The sequence below is a fragment of the Schistocerca nitens genome, chromosome 9 (assembly GCF_023898315.1).
Source record: "Schistocerca nitens isolate TAMUIC-IGC-003100 chromosome 9, iqSchNite1.1, whole genome shotgun sequence".
NCBI lineage: Eukaryota > Metazoa > Arthropoda > Insecta > Orthoptera > Acrididae > Schistocerca > Schistocerca nitens.
In genome coordinates, this window is record NC_064622.1 from 292389233 (window position 1) to 292404082 (window position 14850).

The window sequence follows — 14850 nt, forward strand, 5'->3', positions numbered from 1 at the left end:
CCTATGTTATATTGTTCAAAAATGGCTCTGAGCACTATGGGACTTCTGAGGTCATCAGTCCCCTAGAACTTAGAACTACTTAAACATAACTAACCTAAGGACATCACACACATCCATGCCCGAGGTAGGAATCGAACGTACGACCATAGGAGTCGCGCGGTTCCAGACTGTAGCGCCTAGAACCGCTCGTCCACTCTGGCCGGCTGTTATATTGTTGACAGCGCTTACATAAAATTGTGACTTGTCTTTTTTTTGTTCATAAATATTTTATTTTATCTGTTATTAATTTTTTGTTGTAATTTCATGTACTGGAACGTTCTATGACCTTTGGCGACTTGCTCCTCAGTTTGGCCCTACGTAGCTAGAAGTGTAAAATAAAAAAAAATATATGAAGAACGATAAACAAAACTGTCCTAATAGGTGTGAATTCCTAAGGGACCAAACTGCCGAGGTCATCAGTCCCTAGACTTACACACTACTTAAACTAACTTGTGCTACGAACTACACATACACACCCATACCCGCAGGAGGACTCGAACCTCCGGCGGAAAAGGCCGCGCAATCAGTGACGTGGCGCCTCTGACCGCGCGGCCACTCCGCGCGGCAACGATAAACGGCCGAGTGGACAGTGGAATTCCTAAACGTGACGGTAGACGCTTATGCTTCATACAGAAGACATACATTATGCGTTCTCCTCTCAAACCAATGACATTCAAATGTGATTTCCGAATGTGAATGCTGGTGTGCTATCTTTTCATGTATGTGTACTTTACGCAGTTGTGCTGAAAATTTAACCGTTTGCATATCCAGGCCAGTAGTACACTTCACGCCCGAGGCCCACGAGAAAGACAGGCCGCATCGCATACCTCACGAAGGTAGTGCTGAACTCGATCGCTCGCTCAGCTCAGCAGACAAAATGCGTTTCTAAACCTGTTAACTCGCAACTGAGCGTGTAAGTACTAACGAGAATTGCATCTTCCACTGGAATCTGCTATTATGAAGTCTTACTGATTAACAGTGCTACAGCAAAATGTAATTGGAGATCAATACTCGATATAACTGATATAACGGCGTCTTTATAGCATTTATTCTCTTCTACTTAACAGTACTCATTACGTGTTGGAAGTGGTGCCTTATGCAACTGATAATCATTTTAGCATGATTTTATTTTATTGTACTCCAGTACACCGTAACAAATTATAAGCAGGCCCATGGACTTCCCATCATTATAGGACTAATAACAGTAAAATTCCATAATAGCAGATTCCAGTAGAAGTTTCAGTTTTCCTTCGTACGGACACGCGTAGTTAAGAGTTAACAGGTGTAGAAACGGTAGTTTGTCTGCTGATTTGAGCGAGCGAGCGCAGGATTACCTTCCTGACGAACACGCCGCGGCCTGTCTTTCTCGTAGGCCTCGCTTTACGCCAGTATGACATCTGTTGCATGTCCACCTCGATGGGGTTGCAGGTAACAGCCAGCAATGCATACAAACAGGGCGCTGCGCTTAAATCCGGAAAAATGAATCTTTTTTAAAGGCAAATTTATTAAAACAAAATGAAAATGTAAGTGAAAATCCATTTACATGTAAGTAGTGGTACCTTTTAAGAGTAACACTGCTCGATGTAACTCCCTTTAGCAGCAATGACCGCCTACAATCTTGTCCTTTAGCGATCTCACGCACTCTTTGAAACAGCACTGTCCGTATTTGCGATTTCTGCTGTGATCCGAACCAAGCGGCTGCTACGGTCGCAGGTTCGAATCCTGCCTAGCGTATGGATGTGTGTGATGTCCTTAGGTTAGTTAGGTTTAAGTAGTTCTAAGTCTAGGAGACTGATGACCTCAGATGTTAAGTCCCATGGTACTCAGAGACATTTGAACCATTTTCTGCCGTTATAGCGGTACGTAGAGATGCAACATTGGGGTGCCTCGTCTTATAGGTAAAGCTTTCGACTACGCTCCAAACGTAGTAGTCAAGGGGCTCAAATCTGGGCTATTCGAGGGCGAGAACTCCTTTGACCAGATTATGTCAACGTAATCAGTGAGCCAGTTTTGCGCTAAATGGTTCGTATGAGTCGGTGCACCGTCCTGTTGAAAGACATGTAGTCTCCCCCCAGGCCACAGTTTCCACTCACGGTTTCGTATCATTCGTCAAAACTTGCAGGCAACCTTCTGTTGTAACAGTTTGTCCCTTTTCGAAGAAATGTGGCGGACACAACACGTAGGACGTAAAACCCAGAGTTCTGCGAAGCATTATACTTGGCCACAATATCGTAAACGGTTGATATCGGGTACCCGAAGAATCGGACTATTTCGGTGGGCGAGCGCCCAGCGCGAAGACTTCAGATAATTGCAGCTCTTCGGTTGCTCTCCGCAGTAGTCCGTAACATCTCGCCATTGAGGTTCTGACAGTTTACTAAATGCCTATGACTTTCAAAAAAGACAATCGCGACCTCCGGCGAAACAACGATAAGGCGGGAAAATTCAAAATAAAAATTGGAGTTTTGCACCGCACTCTGTACACAAGGTGAAGAAAAATTCGCGCACTCAAACTCAGCAGCGCGATTCCTCACATACTGGCAAAACAAAAGTGTCTGTAACAAAATTTCGTCGTGAGCTTATTATTGCCAGTAAACGGGCTTTAAAGGCTGGCACTCTGGCATCACTGTCATCACATTTACGACAACTAACTCTGCCAGTAAAAGATGCAGTGCTGTGCAGTTGATTGATGTAGTGGATGCCGACACTGTAGCTCAGCGCGTACAGTTCGGCTTCGAGCGCCGAGCGGGAGGGTTCTTGTTTATTTCACTTGCGGCAACGTCGCTTGTGTGGAGTTTTCCTCGTTACTGTTGGTCTGCAGAGAGAGTCGTAGCGCCTCCCCTCCGCCTTTACTTTCTGTTTGTGTTCGTCTAGTTGCAGCATGGTTTCTACGTGTGTTCCACGAAAAGGTACTCTGAGCTTTACTTTCGATAAAACAACGCAGCACGTGCAGCCCGGGTCTCTAGAAATCCACGATTGGCTTGTCGATACAATTCATGTGAACTCTAATCAGATGCACACCGCTTATTTTGATGCAGACGAGTACGTGTTTTTCGTGAAATTTATGGATCCCCTTCACGTTTTAAGGTTACTGTAACGACATGGTTCTCAAGTCCCGTTCAAGCACCACGATATGTAAGTAGGCTGTTTAGGTTTTTATATTGGTAACGCCATGTAGCGCTCTATATGAAAATCACTGGCTGTGCTGTATGCAGTCTGTGGCTGGGTGGCATTGTTGTAATATTCGCCATTGTAGTGTTGGGCTGTTGGCTGTTAACAGCGCATACCGTTGCGCAGTTGGAGGTGAGCCGCCAGCAGTGGTGGATGTGGGGAGAGAGATGGCGGAGTTATGAAATTTGTAAGACTGGATGTCATAAACTGCTATGTATGTTATGATTTTTCAACATTATTAAGGTAAATACATTGTTTGTTCTCTATTAAAATCTTTCATTTGCTAACTATGCCTATCAGTAGTTAGTGCCTTCTGTAGTTTGAATCTTTTATTTAGCTGGCATTAGTGGCGCTCGCTGTATTGCAGTAGTTCGAGTAACGAAGATTTTTGTGAGGTAAGTGATTTGTGAAAGGTATAGGTTAATGTTAGTCAGGGCCATTCTTTTGTAGGGATTTTTGAAAGTCAGATTGCGTTGCACCAAAAATATTGTGTGTCAGTTTAAGCACAGTCATGTATAATTTTTCTAAGCGGACGTTTCATATGTCGACCCTTAGCCGAGGATACCTCACTGGAATCTTCTGATTTTTTTCTTGTAGTTTGTGTAATTAGTGTAACTATTGTTTATTGCTAGCGCGTAATTATAGAGAGAATTTCCTTTGTAGTTGTAGTTTTTCATTGTTGTACAGTAAAACAGTTGTGGCATGCATGTAGATTTGCACCAAGTATTTCGCAGCTGCGCTTGCAATTAACGAGATATCATTTTCAATGCTATGTTAATGTGTTTTCTTATTTTGCTCTTCAAATTGTGCTTTTCTGTGTTGTCATGTGAAATATTGTCACAATAATGGCGTGTGAAAAACGTAATACTAGGCTCCAAAGTAAACTGAGAAATGACAGTGAAGACGAAAGCAGTGTGTTAGCGCCACCGTGTAATGAATTAACTAATGTTCGCCCGCATCTCGTGGTGCCCGCATCTCGTGGTCGTGCGGTAGCGTTCTCGCTTCCCACGCCCGGGTTCCCGGGTTCGATTCCCGGCGGGATCAGGGATTTTCTCTGCCTTGTGATGGCTGGGTGTTGTGTGCTGTCCTTAGGTTAGTTAGGTTTAAGTAGTTCTAAGTCCTAGGGGACTGATGACCATAGATGTTAAGTCCCATAGTGCTCAGAGCCATTTGAACCATTTGAACTAATGTTCAAACTAGTAATTTGGTAATTGTGCATAGGGAAATGGAGCGGGCGGCAAATAATGGCGTAGACAGTGAAACAATTAGTGAACAGGGAAGCATTATCGATCGATCGGTCGGCAACAGCCCGCCTCAGGAATCGAGAATGACAGGACACAATTTTGCAAATACTCCAGATTCAGGTTTTGGGTCCTCACCGTTTTCTCAAATAAGCCAAGGCACATTTTCTGCTTGTCAAAATGTGAATGTTGCCGGTGCAACTTCACTGCCGAAAAGCACTGAGGAACATGTTTCAGACACCAGTGCATTGTTATTACAGTTAATGCAACAAATGGGACAAAGGCTACTAAAGTTAGACACAATAGAACAAAATCTTCAAAAGTTAGACACAACGCTTGAACAAAATCAGAAACAAGTGGGACAAAATCTTCAAAAGTTAGACACAATGGAACAAAATCTTCAAAAGTTAGATACAATGGAACAAAATCTTCAAAAGTTAGACACCACACTTGAACAAACACGTGAAGATTTAACTACTGAGTTACATAAAATCGAATCGAAATGTCAAAAAGTCTGTAATGACGTAAAAACACAAATTTGTGAGCATTTCCAACCTATTTTTTCGCGTCATGAAAATGCATTACAGAATCACGAAGCAGCCATAAAGGAACTGCAAACTATACTTCATGAAAATCACGACACCCTGCAAGCTAAAATTGACTCAGTTGCATCTACCGATTCGGTTACGCAACTTGCAAAACCTCAGGAAAACTTAAAGGACACAGTAGATACTCTGAAAATAGGTTCAGAAAGACACATGGAGGAAATTAGTTCATTATCAGAGAAAGTAGTTGAACTTTCGGATCAGTTAAAAATAATTTATCTACGAAGGTAGATGATAATCTGAATGACACAAAACCGGTAGTCTTTAATGACACAGAAGAGTGCGAACAAATCAGGTAATTCAAACGAAATCAGAATCAAATTAATTCGCAACACCAAAGAGAAATCCGGGAAGTACAAGATCAGTTGACACAGGTAATAGAGGAATTACATATTTTAGAAGCAACTCGTGCTCCAATACGGGAAGAGGGACATAGAAATACGGAACAGCCACAAAATAATAACTCAGGACACTTCGGAAATTATGAAAGAAATTGGCAAGGTACACCGAATTTTGAGATGGAACCGCCGAAAAGACGTAACAATGACCGACATGCGACTCGCCGACATGATGATTTTGACTATAAGCTGTTCATTACTACACGTAAATTCAAAACATTTAAGAATTATGGCTACGACATTCATCCACAAGCATGGCTCCATCACATCTCTCATTGTTTTCCTCCCAACTGGTCATTGGAGCACAGATTAGAATTTATGTGTGGCTATTTAGAGAATGAACCAGCTGTAAGAATGCGATCGGTCATTCACGAATGCCACAGTGAAGGAGAATTTTATCATGCCTTCCTCTCAGCATATTGGTCTCAAGCTACAGAAGACCGAGTAAAACATAGCATCATAATGATGAACCATTTCGGACAATCTGAATTTTCCAGTCTTGTGAAATATTTTGAAGACATGTTGCACAAGAATCAGTACCTGTCAAACCCATACAGCCCCTCAGAACTCATCCGCATTTGCTTAATCAAATTACCTGAACATTTACGGCATATTATTTTGGCAGGACGTTGCAAAGACGACATTGAAGCTTTTCAGGGACTCTTACAAGAATTAGAAATTGACACTGACAATCGCGGAACGCGAAAACAGGAACACAACAATTACAGGTCACATCCGTCGCAAATCCGCGATGAAAGAAATAATAACTGGACACGACAAGGCTATTCTCACAACACAAATCGTGACCAAAACAGACACCACCCGTATGATAACCGTTGGCACAGTAGTAATAATTACAGGGAAAGATCACCTCTCCGTGGTAGTGACCATCACAGAGACAATCAGAGAAACAGACAAAATGGGAACCAAAACAATTCTTATCAAGGGAGACAGAATAGACGCAACGGTCCAGCGCGCAGTTACGATTCAGGGAGAAATTCTCCACTACGTGACCAACAAGAAAGAAACTATGGAATCTACCAACATGACGTCAGACAATATGATCGTAACGACAGACCTGAATTGTGTCAGAACTGGCGGGATTCAAACAGAGCAGGGCACTCTCGACAAGGTGAATTTGTAGAAGTTAGGTCTCCTAATCTGAATAACGACGCACGCCAACAAAGAGACAGACAATGACTCGCACCGCAGGTAGCCACGTGCACCGGCTGGCTCAGGGAAAAATTACATAGACGCTAACCTTGAGCAAAATTCCAGTATTCTTTACCGACGTATACCACATGATAATTCCACTGAAGCTGAAACTCTGCATACTAGGAAGAGTAAAGGTTTACACCACATTTCACATGTAAAACCGTTTATTGAGAGATAATCTGCTTTTTTACTTAGTCTTTGCTATAAAATTTTTCACTTTACATTACTAGTATGCTTTGCCAGACTTAGAATCTGTTAACATGCAACAATGCTTGAAGTTAAATATCCAGTCAAGAACCAAGAGAACTTATTTAAACAGAAATTACCACTGCATTGTGATAGTGAACAGATGACACAGTGTTATTGTGTGTGTACATTCTTGCTTGTTAGTTGCACGATTACGTAATGACTATAAGGCTCACATACTTACAACATTTACCAGTACTGCTAATGAGATTTTAATGCAACATTTTGGTTTCCTTGAAAATACATTCTGGATTTAAAGTACTTTCTGTGAGATACCAGATGACACAGTGGTTAGTTTATGTGACAGCTACACGATTTTATCACGACGCTACTAATGAGTGACAATTTACAATGTTGCTTTTGCGGTGTATCTGTTTTATATCTGCACAGTTTTTCTGAATTCTTCTGGAAAGTAAAACATGTTTTAGTACTAACTTTTGTGGTATAGCTACAATGAGACAGCCTTTTTTGTAGCACAACAATACGTCACATTATACTACTTTCTTGATCACGGTAAGGTACGTAATAACTACGATATATACACGCAAAGCATTTCACTTTCGTTTATGATGAGGTAAGTACATTGACTTCAACAGAACTTTGCTAACAGAGGACGATAACTACGACACTTCCACAGAATTATCTTACAGCAAGATGCACATTTAGCACTAGAGGACACGCATTTGAGTGATTAATTTTGTACTTAAACCAATTATTTTTTAATATTTTTGAATTACAAAGAAAGTTTTCCGTGATACATTTCATTCCATTGCTGTAATCTGTAACACCTGAGGGTATAATTACATTAATCCTCAGGGGGGTACACGCTTACTTTGTGTACCATGTGTTTGGCAAGCACAAGGAGCCCTAGCTAATATGGTATTTGCTTATACAACTTTACACTTTGGTACCATATTTCTCTAACACATAAATTACACAACTATCTGATCATTTACCTAAGAGAGACAAACATTTTTTTTTAATACATCAGTGACACATGTTTACGCAATTACACAGTTGGGTAACTTCACACTTATGAAATTTTATTTTGTCTGTACTTTGTGAACTGTTCATATTTTTTCATAACCATTGTGATACTATGAGAGCTTTGAATGATGTATTTGGTAAGGGAGCATAATTTTAAAGTACGTTTGAGGTAGATGACACTATTGAAATGAGGAGAGAAATCTTTTTTAGGTTTTGACATTATTGCAGAAAGCTACGACGTTTTTGAGATTTGACTGAGGTGTTATGATGTTATTTTTATGACGACGATGTGTATTATGCTGTTGAGGTATGTTTATGATCAATAAGATGATGCTACCGTAAATGAGGAATTTGATTATGCTATGTATTTATTTTGATGAAATATTGAAGAAGTATCGACGAATACGTATATCAATAATGAGTAGTGGTTAGGGACTCTGACTTGTGAAAAAGGATGTTGGAAACCAAGAATCGTACTTTAAGAGTTATGAAATGTGTGTAAATGTGTGAATGTATCACAATGCAGGCGAAAATTTTTTGCACACTGTTATATTCATACGATTTTGTTTCTACACATTTGCAACGCAAATTCTCGAGCTGTGAAATTTTTTATATGAGACTGCCACTGCTGTTGTAAATATTTCGGTAAGAAAGTTAAGAGACCTTCACGTAATGCGTCGTGGACACCCAGCTGTACCACCTGCATGGAAAAAAGCCATTAGTGTGTGCCTTTCAGAGGCACAGGTGGAGAAAAAAAGAGGCCGTTATCCTCGCTATTGACATTTCTTTGTAGAAAGCATCGCAAATACGACACGCTCATTACTTGGAAACATGATTACTCGTAATTTGTGCTACTTACTGAAATGCTTATGAATTGATGGGAAATATTCGTACATCTGCACACCTGATTATGACAAGGGTCTTTCTACGAGAATTGAGAGAATTTCTACTGACTTATGAAATGCCACATAGCTGTTGAATGATGTTTTTATGCTTTGGTTTGTGTAATTGCTTATTTCATTTGATATCTGTTTTCCAGCTGTGTTGCAGCATTGGTTTTATAAAATAAACTTAAATGCATTTGCTAATGTGAACACTTTCTGTCAACAGATCTATTAAATAATTATTTTATGATCCACATTCTTCGAGAAAGGAGCACTTGGAAAGGAAAGAACAATAAGAAGGGATTAATAACAGTAACCGCATACATAATTTTCTTCTCAACTACTAGGTAATTTTTTTGTTAGATTAACTTGTTGTGGTGCACCACTTTAATTACATAGACATTAAGATGTGAATAGACTTTTCCCTTATCTGCATTGTTGTCTTTAGTGTACAATTTTTTTCGCTTGTGGGTTTGTCACGATTAGATATAGCCGGCCGCGGTGGCCGTGCGGTTCTAGCGCTGCAGTCCGGAACCGTGAGGCTGCTACGGTCGCAGGTTCGAATCCTGCCTCGGGCATGGGTGTGTGTGATGTCAAAAAATGGCTCTGAGCACTATAGGACTCAACTGCTGAGGTCATAAGTCCCCTAGAACTTAGAACTACTTAAACCTAACTAACCTAAGGACAACACACACATCCATGCCCGAGGCAGGATTCGAACCTGCGACCGTAGCGGTCGCGCAGTTCCAGACTGTAGCGCAGAACCGCTCGGCCACCAGCGGCCGGCTGGGTGATGTCCTTAGGTTAGTTAGGTTTAAGTAGTTCTAAGTTCTAGGGGACTTATGACCTAAGACTTTGAGTCCCATAGTACTCAGAGCCATTTGAACCATTATTAGATATAAGTTATCGCATTTGCTGCTGCTGTTTGCCAGGCATAGTGTTACTGAATTTCACTTTGTATTACTCTGTTAAGCCAGTTTTACTACTGATTTATTTTTATTTTTGCTGCACATTGGCTCATATTAGTGGTAATGTTGCATTTTCTTTGCTAATTTATATATATTGCTGCTTGCTTTGCCAATTTGAATTTTTGTCATTGCTGTTTGTGTTAATTTGTTATGTGCTGCTGCATTGCCTCGTCCCTTGGCATATATGTCTGAGCTCAGTAGATTTAAGTTAGCTTAAGAGGGGGTAGACTATATAAGAAACTAACTATGATGAATTGGAAGAAATGCATTGAGAAGCTATAAGAAAACGAATTGGCCAAAAAGTATTTTGAAAGAGGATATGAACAAAAAAGTAGGGTTTAAGGACAACAGGTTCAGGTAGGATTTTCTTGGAAATAAATGATGAGGTAAGATAATGGAAAATAAATAATGAGGTAAGAAATATGTGAACATATAAATACAGAAAACATGCTTGGATAGGATTTTTTTGGTGGAAACAAATGTTGAAATAAGACGAAAGATCTATGGAATGAAGTTATGGGTTGGACTGCAGTACCAAATGTTACACTGAAAACAAACCCTGTCCTTTCCTCCTGTGTTATTCTGCTATGTGTTTGTGTACTCTTGTGTATTTGTATTTTTCCTGTCTTTATGTGTTTAGCTGATACGAGTTATGTTGTAGAATTTTTCTAATAATATGTTATTTTCTTTGTAAAGATGTTTAGACATTATTTATTCTGTTCTGTTTTAATGCTCATGTGTGAAGTTGATGTTTCAAAAGTTATTCTGATCTTTTATGAATGTACTTATGTCATAATTCTTGTAACACTGGTGTACATGTTTATTTCTATTCTTTTGTACAGCCCGTATTACTACAAATGTATTCTTATGTTATAAAATTGTAATTGACACCAGTTCATCAAATTAAGTAACTTGTAAGTTACATTTCACTGCACACGTTTCTCTTGGTCATAGTATATGGACAATATGTGAGAAGTAGGGACTGATAGTGTTTGCACGTGTGTTAATAATTCAGCAAGGGACTGGATAACAACATTGCTGTTTCTAAGGACATTTCAAAAAAAATTTTTGTGAATGCATAAGTGGTGGTTTATGGACTTGCTACATTGTCCGCAAGCCTGTTCGATGGTGATTATGCACCTGTACAGTCGCAACAGATGGCTGCTGGCCGTCTCTACAAGGACTACAGTGGGTCTGCATCTTTGATGGCCCACCAATCTCATTCTTTCTACAAGGACTGCACTGGGTCTGCACCTTTGATGACCCATCAATACCATTATTTCTACAAGGACTGCAGTGGGTCTGCACCTTTGATGACCTATCAATACCATAATTTCTACAAGGACTGCACTGGGTCTGCACCTCTGGTGTCCCACCAATACCGTAATATCTACCAGGACTACAGTGGGTCTACTCTGTGATGACCTACCTACCAATATTCTTCAAAACTTCGACTGACTCTGCGCTGGGTTAGCTCTGTTGTGGCCCATTATCTGCATGTCGAGAGCCAGCACTGTCTTTCCATTGGAAGGACAACACTACTTCTTCAAGACTGCATGGAAATCCACTACTTCCATGTGCATTTTCTTTTACTGCTCAGACTTTGAGAAAAACACTGCAATTTTACTGCGATGAACGACCAGGGCTGTCTTTATGGACTGTGAGAAAATTTTAGCTTTTGACCAACATTGTATCAATAAGTGTGTGCATTTGATTTCCTTGTTATTGCAATTGTGAAAAAATTTTAACAAATATGTATTGGCCAGTGCCCAAAACAATTTGTAAAATTTTTTGTGGGGAGCATGGGGGCTATGTAAGTAGGCTGTTTAGGATTTTATATTGGTAACGCCATGTAGCGCTCTATATGAAAATCACTGGCTGTGCTGTATGCAGTCTGTGGCTGGGTGGCATTGTTGTAATATTCGCCATTGTAGTGTTGGGCTGTTGGCTGTTAACAGCGCATTGCGTTGCGCAGTTGGAGGTGAGCCGCCAGCAGTGGTGGATGTGGGGAGAGAGATGGCGGAGTTTTGAAATTTGTAAGATTGGATGTCATAAACTGCTATGTATATTGTGATTTTTCAACACTATTAAGGTAAATACATTGTTTGTTCTGTATTAAAATCTTTCATTTGCTAACTATGCCTATCAGTAGTTAGTGCCTTCTGTAGTTTGAATCTTTTATTTAGCTGGCAGTAGTGGTGCTCGCTGTATTGCAGTAGTTCGAGTAACGAAGGTTTTTGTGAGGTAAGTGATTTGTGAAACGTATAGGTTAATGTTAGTCAGGGCCATTCTTTTGTAGGGATTTTTGAAAGTCAGATTGCGTTGCGCCAAAAAAAAATTGTGTGTCAGTAATTTTTCTAAGGGGAAGTTTCAGATAATTCCGTTAGCATTGTGTCACTCGCAGATGCTGAAATTGACTATATCAATTTTCGAGTGTTCAACCTCTCACGAGAGGTTGATGACAACTTTCTAAAGGACATATTGACTCTTTCTGGTAACGTGAAAATAGTCCTTCGTGAACGCTGGTCTACTCAACACAGATTACAGTGTTATAGTGGAATTCGTTCCGTGGAAATGCATGTCAAACGCAATATTCCATCGCATTTATATGTGTGTGGTTACCGCGTTCGTGCCATGTATACTGGCCAAGAGGGAACCTGCTTCCTATGTAACGAAAGTGGACACGTTCAGTCTAATCGTCCTCGGAGGGTTTTTGTATTAAAGCTGTCATTAATGCAGCGTCGCAAATTGACGTTTGCTGATCTTGTTCCTTCCACTCACCCCGTCGGACCTATTTCTGCTTCGGTTTATAATGAACAGTCAGTTCTGATAATCGTGTCAATGAATTGCTGCCTTTACCTCCGTGACAGGTTCAGCATCCTATTGGCCCCAGGACAAAACCTATGACGGCGACCAACAAGCGACGTCGCACTCAGGATGGTCATGGTGAGGATTTGGCTGTGCCTTCTGCGCCAACCTTCTCCGCATCGATTGTATCCCCTGCTCCTCTCGACGCTACGGTACCTCCCGTCCGTGGTACGGCGAGTGGCGAAAAAGTTATCTCCAGCTTCCCTCCTCCTCGCGGAGTGGCTCATTCTGAGCTGCCTGTGTGTGAGAGGGAGCGGAGTCCCCCACTTCGTCGTTGTCCGCCGTTACAGTCTGAGAAGATTCCATGTCCTCCTGCTCCTTCGTCTTCAGCCGCTCCTTCAGCTGCTCCTTCGTCTTCAGCCTGCTCCTTCGTCTTCGTCTTTGTCTTCGGTTTCCTGCATTTGCCGACTACAGCAACTCCCAAGGAGAATAGAAACCAAGCATAACCTGTTGCATTATCAGTTCCACAGAATACTTCCGCCTTAGTGACTGTAACTGCGTTACATGACCCCGGTTCTGATGGGCAGGGAGCTGTGCCTATGACCCCTCCCACACCTCCGTCTGCAGAGGCCGCCATCCCACGTAGACGACAGAAACAACGTGTATAACCTGACCGTGCGGTGGCTCGTAGGAAATCTGAGAAAAAAGGTTGTGATGATGGGGTTTCTGGTCCCCCGATGTCTAATTCATCTGTGGACTCCGCAATGGACCTTGACGCTCAGCTGTCTACCTAATTCTGCTCAATATGTTCCGTACATCCCAGTACAGCTGTGATAAATGACCCAAGCCTACACGTTCCTTTCCTTAAATGTTAATCGTGTGGAATCAGAAATGCGGTTGGCTTCGGTGCGTCAGTTCAGTTATGATTCATGTGCGGACATAGTCTTCTTACAGGTGGTGTTATTTTGTAATTTCTCCTTACCTGGTTTTCGTATGATATTTAGTGTAGCACCCGAATATTCTACGGGGACTGCCTTATTCTTTTGCGAAGGCATTCCTATTGCTGAGGTGGAAGTTTTGGATCCTGGCAGGGGCATAGGTTGTCAACTTGTTAATCTTGCCTTGGTTCTTTTATATGCCCCTTCTGGCACTGGTCGCGCAGTGGATCGTTCGCGTTTTTATGAAGAGGATATTGTTTATCTGCTGCGTAACAGTTCTCCGGGTATTCTGTTGGGTGGTGATTTTAACTGTGTGTTGCGCCTGCAGATCAATCTCCTAATTTTAATTTCTCTAGTGAATTACATGAATTGGTCCGCTCCTTACAACTAAAAGACGTCTGGGTATATAAATACCCGACGTTAGTTAAATTTACCCACTTTACTGTGACTTCTAGTAGCAGGTTAGATAGATTTTACTTATGTGGCTGCCATAGTATTCTTAATGTTGAAGCCATCCCAGCTTCCTTTTCGGATCACTGTGCTGTGGCCACAACTCTCAATTTTGAACGGCAACCAGTCAAATTGTTTCGACCTCCGTGGATGCTAAACGTCTCTCACATAACTGACCCCTTTCTCGATGACGTGATGCGAGTCGTGTGGGAGCGTACTCAACGGTCCACTGGGAAATACTCTTTCACCCTTGACTGGTGGACACGGCTATCAAAACCGAGGCTTAGGCAAACTTCGATACTTTTCTGTGCTGCCAAAGCGCGAGACTTTCGGAGAACTTATGAATATTACTACTCCATTCTGCGTGAACTTTATGCTGCTTCGGATCACGCCCCTCTGCGAATTGCGGATGTTAGGCGTGTAAAAGAAAAATTTTTGACCTTGAAGAGGATACAAATGGAAGGTTGCAAAATCCGATCGAAGCCGCGTTCATTGGTGACGGAAGAACTGACTTCCTTATATCACCGACGAGCTTGTATTCATTCTCTCACGACAAATGATGGACATACCGTAGTGGCGCAAACTGATATAGTGCGTGTCTTGCAGCAGTATTATGTACAAATCTATGACGACGATAAGTCCAGTGAAACCTTTTACCACCCACTTGTCGCCATCTCGGATACGACGAGGAAGTTTACAAACTTATTGTGGGATCGCCTTTTCAAAGGTCCTCTGGTCTAGATGGACTTCCCAAGGAATTTTACGTGCGAGTTTGGCCGTTGTCGGGTGCTACCTTTACCTCCCTTTTGAATGAAGTGTTACAGGGTAGAGTAGTGCCGACCTTGTTCAAAGTGGGGAAAAATTGTTTCAATACCGAAACACACTGGACCGGCTGTCCCTGAT